The sequence below is a fragment of the Peromyscus californicus genome, unplaced genomic scaffold (genome assembly GCF_007827085.1).
Source record: "Peromyscus californicus insignis strain IS unplaced genomic scaffold, ASM782708v3 Scaffold_13__1_contigs__length_99412109, whole genome shotgun sequence".
NCBI lineage: Eukaryota > Metazoa > Chordata > Mammalia > Rodentia > Cricetidae > Peromyscus > Peromyscus californicus.
In genome coordinates this window covers 6879285-6894352 of record NW_026294424.1, presented here as the reverse complement: position 1 = coordinate 6894352, position 15068 = coordinate 6879285, and the positions used below count along the sequence as shown (strand labels likewise).

Below are 15068 nucleotides of genomic sequence, written 5' to 3'. Positions count from 1 at the left end.
CCTTGCTGCTCTGCCCCACAGTAGCCAGCACACACAAGGACCCTTGTCCTCCAGGGGCCAGTGCCCTCCGCTTGGTCATTTCTGTAACTGCTTTGCCCTTACCCTGTGAATGTGCTGGTGGCCATGTTGCCTTTTTGTTCGTCTTCACCTGCTTTGGCCAAGCAGGACAAGTGATCAACAGCAACTTGCCTGGGACATTCTGGACACTCTTTCCAGTAAGAGGGGACCTTTGTCCCACTTACTTCAGGCCTTTTGTCCCCACCCCACCCTTTCCTGCTGTCAGGACAAGGGCAGTTGCTGCTGTACTAAGTGTTGCTGGTAAGGAGTGGTGGCTGTTGGGACCTTTCCTTAGTTGTAAATGGCAGGTGGTCTGTTCTCCTGCCCACACTCACCAGGCTCCTCCCAGGCAGCAGAGGCCATAGTTGGGGATTAATCCTGTAGGGCCTGTGAATGCTTTTCCTGGGTTACCATGGGGATGGCAGAGCTCAGGGCCTAGCCCAGCAGCAGCTAGAATGCATTCCTGGGGTCTCCCATGAATTGTAGAGCCTGGAACATTCTTCAGCGGCTCTGACTTGGCTTTGCGCTTCCTCTCATGGGAAATATGGCCTCATAGTTCGTATTTCCCTCACGTTTTCAATGTTTGGATTAGGAAGGCATTGATGTGTGAGTTTTCACTTAGATCTGGGATGAGTTTGGCTCTCTCTATGAAGGAACATCATGTAGCCATAAAATCCCAACCCATCCTAAATTACTGCCACTGGCCGAGATTATTTTTGACATTTTTTCCTGATTGCCAAGCTAATGAATATTCACTATAGAAAATTCAGTCGAGGGCTGGGAAGATGGCTCAGCAAGAAAAGTGCTTCCCACACAAGTGTGGGGACCAGAGTTCAGTTACCCAGCACCCATGTAAATGAGGAGCAGCTGTGTGGCCCACTTGCAATCTCAGTACCTGGGATGCAGAGGCAAGGGCACCCCCAGGACAACCTCGCTAAATAAACTAGCCAAGTGGGCCAGCTCCAGTTCAGTGACCAACGAAGACACAGAGCAGCATCCTCTGGCCTCCGTACATGCACATGTATGCACCTACACACACACACACACAAAAAAAAAAAAAAAAAAAAAAAAAAAAGAAGAAGAAGAAGTAACCACAGATCATACTGGCTGCTTCACCCTGATACTTCACGTGATGACCTCAGGAGAATCCCCCCTTTTGTGAGGTAGGATCTCACTGTGTGGCCCAGGCTGGCGTCAAACTTGGGATGATCCTTCTGCCTTTGCCTCCCAGGTGCTAGGATTGTACCTCCACACCTAGCTTTTGCCAGTCTCTTGATCTCTATCCATGATCCTAGCTGGTTTGAGGTTCTCTCCCCCATTTTGCAGATGTGGGAGCTGAACTATGGAGACAGAGTTTGCAAATCACTCCTATAATAAAGGAACTTGCACCCTGTTGCTAGTGTTACCATGAATCCCCCACAGAATTAAATAGCACTTCAGACTTTCTTTTTTTTTTTTTTAAATGATGTTTCTTTGAATTTTATATGCACTGGTGTTTTGCCTGTATGTATGTCTGTGTTTGTGTGCCAGATCCTCTGGAACTGGAGTTACAGACAGTCGTGAAATGTCATGTGGGTGCTGGGAATTGAACCCAGGTCCTCTGGAAGAGCAGCCAGTGCTCTTAATCGCTGAGCCAGAATTGATAGAACAGCAAGATGGTTCAGTGGATAAAGGTGCTTGCTGCCAAGCCTGCTGGTCTGAGTTCAGTCCCCCAAAAGAAGTGACTCCTGCAAGCTGTCCTCTGACTGCCACACACATATCCACGTACATATGCATACAGACTTGAATTTACCCACATAGACAAATGAATAAACATAATGCATTTTTAAAGAATTGGAAGAGAAAAAAAAAAAAAGAATTGGAAGAGGTAGCTCATTACTGAATAGTAATAACTTTGCTTCTAATAGGATTGAAGGGTTTTTGTTTGTTTTTTCATCTATTTTTTAGTCTCTGGTGAACCTGTGACTACTTTGTCACGTGCTAACATGAGCTGCATAGCTGTAGTTATTATAGTTGGGAAACATACTTTCTGTGAGAGCTAGCCTTCACTCTACCCTCCCCAAATATTTATCATGAAAGTCTTCAGACACGGAGAAGAGCGGAAGTGCTTGAATTGTCAGCATCTGTAAGCCCAACATCTGTGCCTTTTAATAAGCTGTTTAATAGTTTCTGAGTTATAATCCATATGGCATAAGGATTCCCCTGTTTAAATGTGTAATTGAGTGGTTTTTAAAACATGTACAGGATTACACAGCCATCACCAGAGTCCAACTGTAGAATGCCTTGGCCTCTCCTGAAAATAAACCATAAACTTGTCAGTGGCACTCTCCATCCCCCAGCCCTCATCTCATCCAAGTGGAATCTTTTCTGCCTGTCTTGTTTCCCTTAGCGTGATGTCTTCTAGATTCATCCATGTTGCAGCATGTATCAGGACCACATTTCTTTTTATTGTCATATGCCATTGTGTGAATATACAACATTTTATCCATTAATCAATTAATGGCTATGAACACAAAAGTTTTTGTGTGAAGATATGCTTTTCCCCCCTTGGGTAAACACTGAGTCATATGACTCTGTTGCTGGCTCATGGTTTAATTGATGAACTGCTTACTGCTCTCATGGTAGTGGGAACCTGGCAAAATAATTGAGGCAGACTAAAGTCTCATGCAATAGCCTACTTTACTCAGAGCATCAGGCTATTTACACTCTGAGAGTTAAGAAGAATCACATGAATAAGGTGTACAATCACAAGAACAAGCCACACCTGACAAAACCATGTTTTCCCATAGAGGTACACGAATAACAACAGCCGAAGTGAACTCACTCCTGTCTGCTACACCTGGGAGGAGCACAAACACATTCCAAGAACAGTTCTGTGCTTTGAAGAAACTGACGTCACAAGGCTCTTGTCTTGTTTTCTTGGAGTTTTCACACAAGCGCTCAGAATTCTCTCCTGACTCCATTCTTGGACTGTGTTCTGACAATGAATTGCCGAAGTATCTGTAATAGTGACTGCACGATTTCACACAATCACAAGCAATGTATTGGGGTCGCAATACCTCCATACCTGCTGACACTTGTGATTTCCTGCTGGTTTCTTCAAACTGTATCCCTTCTAGTGGCGTAGTATCTCATTGTGGCAGTTCTCCAGTGCTCGAGTAACTAATGCGCTGAACTCTTTCCTTGTATTTATTGGCCACTTGGGTATCCTTGGAGAAGTCTGTGTTCAAATCCTTTGCCTATTCCTTTGGTTGTGGCCGTTTGTCCCTTTACCGTTATCTGAGTTGTTTACACATTGTGGATGTAAGTCTTCATATGAGTCCTAAATCTTGGCTTCCATCCCGTGGCTTCTCTTCCCACTGTCTGTCTTGGTGTCATTCGATGGTGTCCAGCTTCAGGGTCTTCTTTTGCCCCCGGGCTTTTGATGCAGTATCTAAGAATTTGTCTTGTCTAATTGTCTAACCCAAATTCAAGCGGTGTCTCTTCGTTCCCTCCTGAGAACTTCACAGATGGCCTTCTGAGTAGACTGCCGGTCCGTGTTAGAGGCGGGGAGTGCGGTGCCCAGTTTTATTCTGATACATTCCGTCCTAGAAACATTACCTTAAAGATTTTTCCTCTCCTGTTTGACTGTCTTTCCACCCATGCTGGAAGTCAACTGACCGTGGGAGTCGGGTTTATGCCCATATTTCCAATTCCGTCCCATCAAGTTTCTTGTCTGTCCTTGCTCTATGATCACATTATCAGTGGTGTTCCTCGTTTTAATAGCTGATTTATCAGGCTTTATGGATACCACTTTATGCTTCTGTTTGGAGAGTCCAGATATTTTCCTGTATTTCCTCATAAACTATTTTAAAGGTCCACACTGACATCTTTATTACATCTGACCTAGTTTTTTTTTTTTTTTTGCTTTTTTTTTGGGGGGGGTGGCAGATGTTATAAAGTTTCTTTTACTAAGGATACAAAAATATATAGCTGATTTCTGTTAGCCCAGCAGTGTTTTTTGAATGGTTCCTTTTCCCCCTATGAATCTGCTGTTGGAGCCTGTTTGGGGATATTTCTCATTTCCCAGATCAACCTTTTCCCTGTACTACAAGCTGTCTTCATAAGAGTACATACAGTACGTATCTTGTAAGTCAAGGCCCTCCATTTACCAGGGTGCTACTACATTTATTCTCCACTTTACAAGTGGGAACACTGAGGTAAGAGGGGCTGTATCCAGTCATACTGACCCCAGGAAGTGATAACTGGGGAAGGAGAGGAATGGAGACTTGGTGAGATGGAGAGCTTGGTGTGTTGCTGCACCTGATGTGGCCACTGACACACAGTGGTTCTCAGTCAACACTGATCCACACCGGTTAGCAGGGCTGTGTGCACTTGACAGGCGCAACTTATGCCTTCCAAGAACCTGCTCTCTGGAAAGCAGCAACTGCCACCAAAGAAAAATGCCTCCACTTTTTCTTCAGTGCCCTTGGAAGGGACAGAGGACCCTGTCACTTTAAATGCCATATCTTGGAATCTGGGTCACCCTGGATGGCTCTGAGCCCTGCCCTTGTCAGTCAGCTGCTCACTCAACATGCTCCACTGGAGGCTGAGTTCCAGACGGGCATCAGATGTAAGTGAAGCCCAGGGTATGACAGGTGCAGCCCCCCTCCAGAGGTGGAGCTGGGACATGGGGTAGTCACTAGGGCTGAGCTGGCACCAGCCACTGTCTGCTGCCCTCCTCTGTAGCTCTGCACATTGACTGGACACATAGTTCTCCTGGGTAGAACCTTTTGCAGCTTATATGTGCATTGTGGACGGACATCACCGCCTGTATCAGTCACTTGTCATTGCTGTGATAAAAACACACCCTGACAAACGCAGCTAAAGGAAAGGAGGGTTCATTTTGGCTCCCAGTTTGAGGGTTCAGCCCATCATAGCAGGGAAGTCAGCAGTAGGTGCTTGAGGGAGCTGCTTACGTTGCATCCACACAGAATGAGTGAGTGAGCGAGCAAGGGGGTGAGTGCTTTGCTCGGCTAGTCCTTTGTTCCTTTTTATTGTTGAACAATATTTCCACTTATGGATATACTTCTTTTGAATTGATTTTGCTTTGGGCCCATTATGAAAAATACTGCTATGAATGTTCACATGAAAGTTTTTGAGTGCGTACATTTTTTTTTTCATTTTCTCAGGTCTGTGGCCAGGAATGAGATTACTAGGTTATATAATATTTGCTATACTGCTCTCTAAAGTGGCTGTGCCCCTTAGTTTCCTAAGGTGAGGGTTTCCGTTTTTTACACATCCTTACCAATGCTTATTTTCTGAGTTTTTAAACAATTGTACAGGCTAGTGAGCTGGGTTAGTAACACCGTTGAGGTGTCCAATCTATGAACATAGTATACCTGTCTATTTATCTGTTAAACTTCCTCTTAGCTGTGTGCTATCTTGAACCTACTACATCTTTATCTGCTAGTATTGGTGATGTAACAAGAGGTATTATTTAAATGTTATTTTCTAGGTATTAGAGAAAGAAAACCCTTTGTACCTGACCTTGACTCTTCAGTCTCGTGAGTTCGCTTGCTAGACTCCTCAGGTCTTCCTAATACAGCACAATGGTGTTATCTTTCGGTTTCTTTTTTTTTTTTTTTTGGTTTTTCGAGACAGGGTTTCTCTGTGTAGCTTTGCGCCTTTTCCTGGAACTCACTTGGTAGCCCAGGCTGGCCTCGAACTCACAGAGATCCGCCTGGCTCTGCCTCCCGAGTGCTGGGATTAAAGGCGTGCGCCACCACCGCCCGGCCGGTTTCTTTTTCTTGACCTGCTACACTGGCTGAGATCTCCAGGGTGGTACTGAGATGGTGACTATCATGAATATTATATTCCAACTCTTCAGCTTCCACTTTTTAATCAAGCCTGGTGATGACTGTAGGTTTTTGTAGATGTCTTTGTATGAGTGAAGGTGTTCCTCCTTTACAGTGTTCTGTTTTTATCCTGAGTCAGTGTCAAGTTTTGGCAAATAATTTTTCAGTATTTCTTGAGTTGATTACATTCTTAATTTATACTGTTAATATAAATTGTGTCCATTTCAAATGTAAAACTTTCAGTTCGTGGGGTAAGTCCCTCTTGTTCATGATATTATCCATTTTGTGGAATCTTATTTGCTAATATTTTGTTTTTAAAAATGTACTTCTATTGATGAGAGTTCTTGGACTGTAATTTTCTTTTCTTACAGTGTCTGTCTGCTTTTGATGCTGGTATAGCACTGGCCTCACAGAATGTTTCTGAACTGCTTTTACCGCGTCTCTCTCTATATGTATTTGGTAGAACTCAGTGTAAAATGTAGGCCTGGGTTTCTTTAAGGGAAAGGTTTTAATTTTAAGTTCAGTTGCTTTGTAAAGAGCTTAACTAGTTCTTTAAATATAATTTCCGGTTTATTCCTTCGGGGAGGTGTCCCATATCAGGGAGATTTCTGTTAAGTGAAGGGGTTGGACTTACTGGCATAACGTTTTTAATATTTTAATATCCTCCAGCATCAGCAAGACCTACAGCAATGCCCCTCCTCACTCCTGCCAGTGATGTGTGGCTTTATTTCGTAGTTGATGTCACTGGAGGAGTACCAACCCTGTTGATCGCAAAGAGCCTCTCAGATTCATTTTTTTCATCGTGATTCTTCCCCTGGTTCACTCATTTCTGCTTTCTTTTGCTCCATTCACTTTGAGTATAGGTCGCTCTTCTTTTTGTTTTTAGATTTATTTTACCCTTTATTTATGTATGTGGGGGGCAGAGATCTCTGTATGTGTTTGTGAACAGAGGTCGGGGTGGCACAGAGGCCAGAAGAGGGGTCAGATCCCCTGGAGCTGGAGTTACAGGCTGTTGGGAGCAACCTGATGTGGGTGCTGGGAACCAGACCAGGGTCCTCTGCAAGAACAGCGCACACTGGAGATGGCTGAGCTCTCTCTGGTCCCTGAGCTTCTTTTTCTAGCTCTTTAACATATACATTTAGAGAACTCATTTTAAGTCTACTAATTTCCAGAATAAATATTTAAAGCCAGAATTTCCCTCCAAGCACTACTTTAGCTGCTTCTCACAAATTTCAGTGTTTTATTTTTATCCATTCCAGCGTGTTCTCTACTTTTTTGATATATTATTTACCCACTGACTATGTAGAAGTATATGATTTAATTTTATACATTTGGGTGTGTGTTTTAATCCAGATGCCTTTTTGTTTCTAATATAATTATATAATAGCCACATAATATATTTTTGGTCATTTTGAATTTGAGGTTTGACTTACGGCACATACTCTGTCTTAGTGTTTGTGAAAAGAACGTCTGTTCTGCTGCTGTAGGGTAAAGTTCCATTTGGTTAACAGCAAAAAGAGACTTGGGGCTGTAGAGATGGCTCAGTGGTTAAAAGTGCATGGTGGTCTTGCAGAGGACCCAAGTTCATTTCCCAACAACCACATTGGTATCTTACAACTGCCTGTAACTCCAGCTCTAGGAGATCAGGTAAACACACACACACACACACACACACACACACACACACACACACACACACACAGAGTGTAGGAGGACATGATGGCTCCTAAGGGGTTGGTTTTTATTATAGATGTAAGGGAGAAAACAGGCAGAGACAGAGACATCTGGAAGGGTCCAGAGTGAACATGGCTAGACTGAGCCGGACCATGTGAGGAGAGAGGTTGGTGGGGGGAGTGTGGAGAGAGCAAGAGAGGAACTACCAACCAAGAGGGACAGCCTGGACCAAGAGACTGGCATTGCCAAAGAGTTATATGGGGGCCAGAGGAACTAGGGAAAGGGCAGCCCCTGGGCTAGAGAGTTCAGGGTAGGTGGTGGGTATGCCAACAAGGAGGACCTTGTAACAAGTAGGGACTGAGGGATGCTGGGAGGACCTGGGGGCCCGAGTCGGCTTGATATGTTAATAGGCATCTCAGCTGTTTGTCCTGGGTTTGAGACCTAACAATATATGCATTTAAAACTAAAAATAATCCTTTTTAAGAACTAGAGGTATGGTTCTATGGTTAAGAGCACTGGATTAGTTTAGTTCCCAGGTTTAGTTCCCAGCACCTACATGGCAGCTCAGAACTGTCTTTAACTCCAGTTCCAGGGACCCTTTGGCCTCTATGAGCACTAATCATGCACATGGTATACAAACATACATGCAGGCAAAACATTCATACACATAAAATTAAAATAAATCAAGAAGACAACGACGTAGATCCCCATCTCCTCTATGCCCGCGCTAATTTTGTCTACACCTCACGAGGGGGCTGGGGTGGGGCAGCCATGAAGCCGCTCAGTGGGACTGCGGATCTGTCCCCTTCACCTCATTCTCTCCAACACTGTCACACACATTTGGGAGTGTCTTCTGTCCTCATGTGTCCGCACAGAGTCTGCTTTCTAGAGCCGAGGAGGCCACTTGGCTTTCCTGGGATTCCCGTTCGCCTTTCCCTCTTTCCAGTTCTTTGCTTTGAACCCATCTGTCTCTTTACATCCGAAGCGTGTTTCCTGGAAAGCACACGGCTGGATCCTTTATCTGTGCTTTTACATTTGCGGCATAGATGGCATAGAATGGCTCGTGCTCTAGAAATAGATGACGGATAAAGTCTGATTTCCCCTCTTCGGTGCTGGGGTGTAACCGGGTCCCTGCTCCTTCTAGGGCACTCTGCCACTGTGCCATGTCTCCAGCCCTTTAGGCTCTGACTTTTAATGGAACCACAGAGACCGTTTTCCTGCAGTGTGACCGGTGCTAGTTTACCATTTGGTTCTGTTTTTCAGTTAGAGGCAGATCCCACAGGCCCCCAGCGGGGCCTGCAGCTCCTGGCCTTGAGTGGTCTTCCTTTACCCCCGTCACTGGCTGCAGGCACTTCCCAACACATCTGGCTGACACACTTGGTTAAAACGCCCGTTTGGTTTGTTTTATCTTGCCTCTATTTCGTTCTTCGCCACCCTCTTCTGCTGTGGTCTACTTTTAGTCTTTGACTCTTCTTTGCTTCCTTAGTTCATGAGCTATATGATCTCTCTGGGTGGTTGATCTAGGGCTAACACTGTGAATCTTTAGCTTTCTGTAGTTCTTGTCCAAATAATATTCCATCTCAGTTAAAACGCTGCCACATGAGCCTTTGGGGGACTGATTCAAATTATATTGAAACCATAGCAGCAGTCTTTTTTAAAGTGTGTGTGTGTGTGTGTGTGTGTGTCTGTGTGTGTGTCTGTGTATGTTCGTGTGCGTGCACACATGCACATACAAAGGTCAAAGGACAACTTGCAGGAATTGCTTCTCTCCTTCCATCAAGTGGGTTCTCAAGTCTTCGGGCTTGGTAGCATGCACCTTTATCTGCTGAGCCATCTCGTAGGTCCCTGTAGCAGCATTCTTGACATTAGTGGTGCCCAGAAGTAGAGCTCATGGCGCAGGAGTGTGGTAGCCCTAGGAGTGCTTAATGAATGGCGTGAAGTGATGCTGTGTAGTCAGCAAGCGCTGCTGTTGTTACCCAGGTCTCTGATCAGAGGCTGCACTAAGAAAGGGGGCCTTACACAGGACAGAGCCCCAAGACCCCAAGGCCCTAGAATCCTAAATAGCCTTTGAAGTCCTCACCACAGCCTCTAGAGGCTGTACAGCTCTCCGCTACAGATTTCATAGATCCTGCCTGGCCTAGCACGGAAAGGTCCTGGTACAAGGTGACCTAGCTAAAAGGATTCCAGCAAGGTCACCATTGAGCAAATCCAAGAGAGATTTGGGTGGAAATTTGGCCCAAAGACTTTGGACCTGTGCACACTGCTGTAACACAGAACTGCCTGACTGTGGGGTTGCAGACTTTTCTAGATCATGATTTGCTATACTCAGAGAACACATGGTAGGTGGGTACATCACTGGCCTGTTCAGGTTTCTTCAGCCTCCATGAGAGGTTACTGAGCAGTTAGGTGATGGGAGAGTCTCAGCCAGGTTCTGGGGACCTGCTTAGGATTTGAGGAGTATATACTAGGCTTGGGGAGCAGCTGAGAAATGAGTCTCCAGAAGCGGGTTGACAGTGCACGACATGGGTCTCTCCTCTCAGGCTCCACACTCAGACACCCCCTCTTTTCCCTGCCCTTCTCCCCATTCTGCTGCTTTTCCCTCCCTGGCCTTGCCTTGATCCAACCCTCTACCAAGCTCAACCTGAAAGGTTCTGTGAGTCAGTATGTCCTACCCAAGTACCCGTTTCCAGTCAGTGGGACTTGGCAGTTAGAAACAGCTCACTACTTTTTTTTTTTTTTTTTTGAACAATCAACAACCCTTTTAATCCCTTGACAAATAGCGTCACCTCTCAGAAATTCTAATGTTGGGTTTCTTTTAGAAAATAAAACAAAGACACTTTTAGTAGTGCTAAGAAATGTGCTTGCCAAGACTCCCAAGAATGAAGCTCACTAGCCTCCTGGGCAGCAAGGGGTGACTTGAGCACAGGGCCTTCAAGAAGGCTGGAGCAGTGCCACCCACCCCCACCCCCACCCCCACCCCCACACTAGGGGAAAAGGAACTGGCTCCTCCCCCTCACACTAGGGGAAAAGGAGCTGGCTCCTCCCCCTCACACTAGGGGAAAAGGAGCTGGCTCCTCCCCCTCACACTAGGGGAAAAGGAGCTGGCTCCTCCCCCTCACACTAGGGGAAAAGGAGCTGGCTCCTCCCCCACCAGAGGAAAAGGAGCTACCCCCCTCCCCCGCTAGAGGAAAAGGAGCTGGCTCCTCGCCCACCCTCCTTTGCTTTGCCTTCCATGGCAGCTTTCCTTGAGATTGTTCTTCCTGCTCAGCCTAAACTGCCGGGGTAGTTGGAGGCCACCTGTCTCCAGCAGTGACGACACACCCCAGATGCTGCACCCACAAGAGTGGGAGGTAGGACTCCACAGCAAGGCCTGGCCTCTGCAGGCCAGCTCTTGGGGAGAGTCATGGCACTGTAGATGTGTTTCATTGTCTCTCTGAGTCCTCTCTTAGTTCAAGAGGCAGACATAGCACAACAGAAATCCCTAACCCACCCCGCGACTCTTCAACCTCAGCCCTACCGAGCAGACCCTTCTGTGGCGGTGACGCTGATGAAACACATCCCCAGTCTACTGTCTCTGGGTCACCCCTTCATCTGGCAGTCTCTGCAGTCCTGCCTGGATGCCCAGCTCTGGCACTCGGGGATCCTGAGCAGAGGCAGCGCCTGCCCTTTCAGGACCCTGGGGCTCTGGAGGCATAGCCCTTTACCTTGTCTCCACTTGCCCTTCATTACTGATCCCCTGGAGGCACTGCCAATGGAAGATTCTAGTGTGACTACACCAGTATCAGATAGTTTCCAAGGATAAGGCAACAGGGCAGTGTTTGGGCCAGGAAAATGTAAGCCGGGAGTTTCCGGTGACTTGCTCAGCGCTTCTCCTGTGTGGCTGACTGGATGCCAGCTTTAGATCTGAGTTGCACTTGGTTTGACCTTGAGATGGGCATTGGCATCTCATCAAAGGAAATGCTCATGTGTGCATTTGCTGTCCATTCAAGATCCTTCTTGTGGGGCTTGATGGTACACACTTTTAATCCCAGCACTCGGGAGGCAGAGGCAACTCTTTGAGTTCAAGGCCAACCTGGTCTACACAACAAGTTCTAAGCTAGCCAGAGCTAGCTTGCTACAAACAAGCAAAGGTCGAGGAGGGCTGAACCTCAGCAATCAGCCTAGTGGCCCAGTCCAGAGACTGCCCAGGGTAAGATCAGTGGCTTCAGGAGACCTATGCTTGGGTCTGCCTAGGATGGCACCTCTGCATTATGACAGTAAAGGCAAAAAGATGCCCACCTGTCCTGCCCCCCCCAAAAAAAACAAAAACAAAAACTGGTGCCATGGGGAAGCCACAGCCCACAAATGAACGGGATATAAATCAGCTGCTCACAGGTAACTAAGTTGTAGAGATGAGCAAAGACTCATGGGATGATAAATAAAAATACAAGCCAAAAATGGAATCTATGTAATATGGACAGGGGCCAGATTTCATCATACTGAAATGTCGGGGTGATGGGAGAGATCCTGTGCTTTTCTGTGGTTTCCTAGAGGGCAGCCAGAGCATGGCAGGGGAGCCCCAGGATCAAGACGCCTAGCAGCCCTCAGCTTTGGTTGCTACTCCTGCAGAACTGGAGCATGGAGGACAGATGGAGAGCAGTGTCTGGGGCTGGAACCTAGCATTAGGATGTCAAAGCTGGCAGGACCTCAGGCAGCATCCACTTCAGTGGCACTTGTCCAGGCTGCAGCGTGAAGTCACCCAGGAAGCTGTGGAAACATAGATGCACACACCCCCAAGTCACCAGACTCCCCTGAAACAGTAGGCTGGGCCCCTAGGCGGGAACTTCAGACTGATTCACAGACAAAGGCCCTCAAGTGGGGGCTGGTGTGGGAAAGGAGAGGCAGGCCTGGGAGAGGCTCCCTTGGTCTCCAAACCAACCAACCTGAGAGGCCGGGGAGGTACCTACCCACCTGCAGTGGGTGCAGGTGAGTCCCTTGCTCTCGGCCCAGTATGGCAGAGGCAGGGAGGGAGCCCTAGAACTTGACTGCTCAGCTCGGCCACACCCATCACCCTCTCCACTGTGTCCATGCCAGGCAGTCTCACAGGTGGCTTTCCAGGCGCGGCGCATCCGGCACCATCCATTCCTGCTTCACCTGCCCCAGCTCCCAATCTTTCCAACATCCTCGCCACCTGGAGTGAGACTCACCAGGACAGGGTGAGGGGATCCAGACACCCTGGAAAGGGCCAGCTGTCCTCAGGGCTGAGTCCAGGATGCATAGCTGCTTTCCTTCAGGACGGCTCTATGAATCCCCATTGGGCCCTCATCTGACTGGAGGAGGAGGGTGTGGGTACCGGGTTGAGTGTGATATCACAGCAAGTGACTGTTTTATGCTCCATCTCCACACCTCCACACTTACTTCCAAGGTGAGCGGCAGCTGCCAGGAGTGGCCATTGTACTGAGGCCAGTGGAGGATGCATGCAGCTCCAGGTCACCTGCTGAGGAAAGGCACCCTGCCTTTGTGGGCCGCCTAACCTGTGCTCCGGTGCCCTTTTGAGCTGACCCATGGTTCTGATGCCATGAGTGCTGACTCCCTCCACTTCCTGTTTCTTCCTGTGGCATTGGGGATTGATGCTTAGGCCTCATACTTATTGAACAGGTCATATAAACCTATACAGTGTAGGCTCAGAGTTTGGTTGTGTGCTTTGAGACAGTCTCACTAAGTTGCCCAGGCAGGCTTGGAGCTTTCAATCCTCCTGCCTCAACCTCCTGAGTAGCCAGGATTGTAGGCCTGTGCCTCCAGGCCATCTAGGGAGCAAGTGTCTTGGTCCTCCAGGGTGTGTGCTCTGTGGTCCCAGTGCAGCTTCCCCTGAGCATTTCCTGGCTGGAAGGTGAGAGATTCCCGGCAGCTTTGGCATTAGTGGTCCCTGGTGAGGCAAGGGACTGACTGCCCCCCACCTTGTCCTGGAGAACATGCCCTGCCTTCCTCAGTACACTTGCCTCATCTTACGTGGGAGAAGGGATGGGACGGGCCCTGGCAAGGCCTGGAGGATGAAGAGCGCCCTGGCGCCCTGGCTGGTGTTTCCATCTGACAGGGTTTCACGATTCATTATTTATTGTCATCTGATTTTCCATCAGATTAGATCCTGTCATGTTTTCCAGTGGCTGGGTAGCCAGTCTTCTCAGAGCCCCAGACCCGTCTCCTCAAGGGGTGCGGCACCATCCACTTTGCCACAGGGTAGTTCATTGCTGTCGTTGTCCAGGGCGTCCACAGAAGAGGAGCCCCACGAGATGCCCTCAGGAAAGCACACTCAGGAGGTCAGGCCATGGCTTTGAGGGAGCCCTGGGTGGCTCCCGGTCTCACTGCTTTCCTCTCTGTCGCTGCTCTGGAAACACTGGCCACTCTCACCCCTGTGTTGGGCTCTCCCCACTGGCCTTCCTGTGACTTGACCCCAAAGAGTCCCACAGAAAAGGAAGCAATGGCATGCAGAGCGGGCAGGAGAGGGGTGCCCTACATGTCACCACCCTCTCCGACTGAACCGGCCTTGCAGCTTTGCTGGCTCTTAGTTTAACCTGGGTGCCCACGCAGCACCATGCATACAGGGATTCCCCACCAATATCCATTTCCCAAAGATGAAAGAAAGCTCTGCTTCTAAAAATAGTTCACCTGGCACTACAGTTGCCATGGCAACCTGTCCTTCTTAGGAGCCTCCCTAGGAAAGAGGGTTCTGGCCTGGTGGCCCATGCAGAGGGAACTCCTCAGCCAGACTTTCACCTCCTGCTATGAAAGAGGCTTGGAGAGCCCTCGGAGGGGAGCTGGGGCCCAGGGAACAGGGGCTCCCTGTGGTCTGACCTCTGATGTGACAGGAAACCAGACAGTGTTGTGCAAATGGGAGCTGTGCTGATGAGGGAATGGAGAATTCCGCAGGCCAGGGCCTGGGGTCCCAGGACATACTACATGGCAGCTCTGTGCTAGCCATGCACTGTCCCAGAGGAGGCGTTTACACCCCCAGAGGAACACACCTCTGCAGCAGACATACTAAAACTCTGTATCGTTCTATGGAGATTAGTGTGTCCCTGTGTGAGGAAGGCATGCAAATTAGTGAGGGCCTTATCTTTACATCTGAGATTACTGCCGCCGTCATGTCCTGCAATCGGTAGGTTAATAAAACAGGTATTACAGCAAGTTTTATTTAGCCATTAAGAACAAAATTAGGTCGGCTGGGTGTGGTGGCGCACGCCTTTAATCCCAGCACTCGGGAGGCAGAGCCAAGCAGATCTCTGTGAGTTCGAGGCCAGCCTGGGCCTCAGAGTGAGTTCCAGGAAAGGCGCAAAGCTACACAGAGAAACCCTGTCTCGAAAAACCAAAAAAAAAAAAAAAAAAAGAACAAAATTCGGTCATTTTTAGGAACATGAGTAGAACTGCAGATCATTGTGTTAAGAGAAATAAGACAGATTCGGTCAAATAGTGTGTGTTTTCTCTTGTGTGGAATCTAAGCTAATATGATTATTTACATTCGTG

At 47.9% G+C, this 15068-nt stretch overlaps 1 protein-coding gene across 5 annotated transcripts in view; it reads left to right on the top strand.

The window, feature by feature from the left end:
- The window catches only part of Osbp2 (oxysterol binding protein 2), a 163196-nt gene that overhangs the window by 109803 nt on the left and 38325 nt on the right, over positions 1–15068 (top strand). The window lies entirely within an intron of this gene.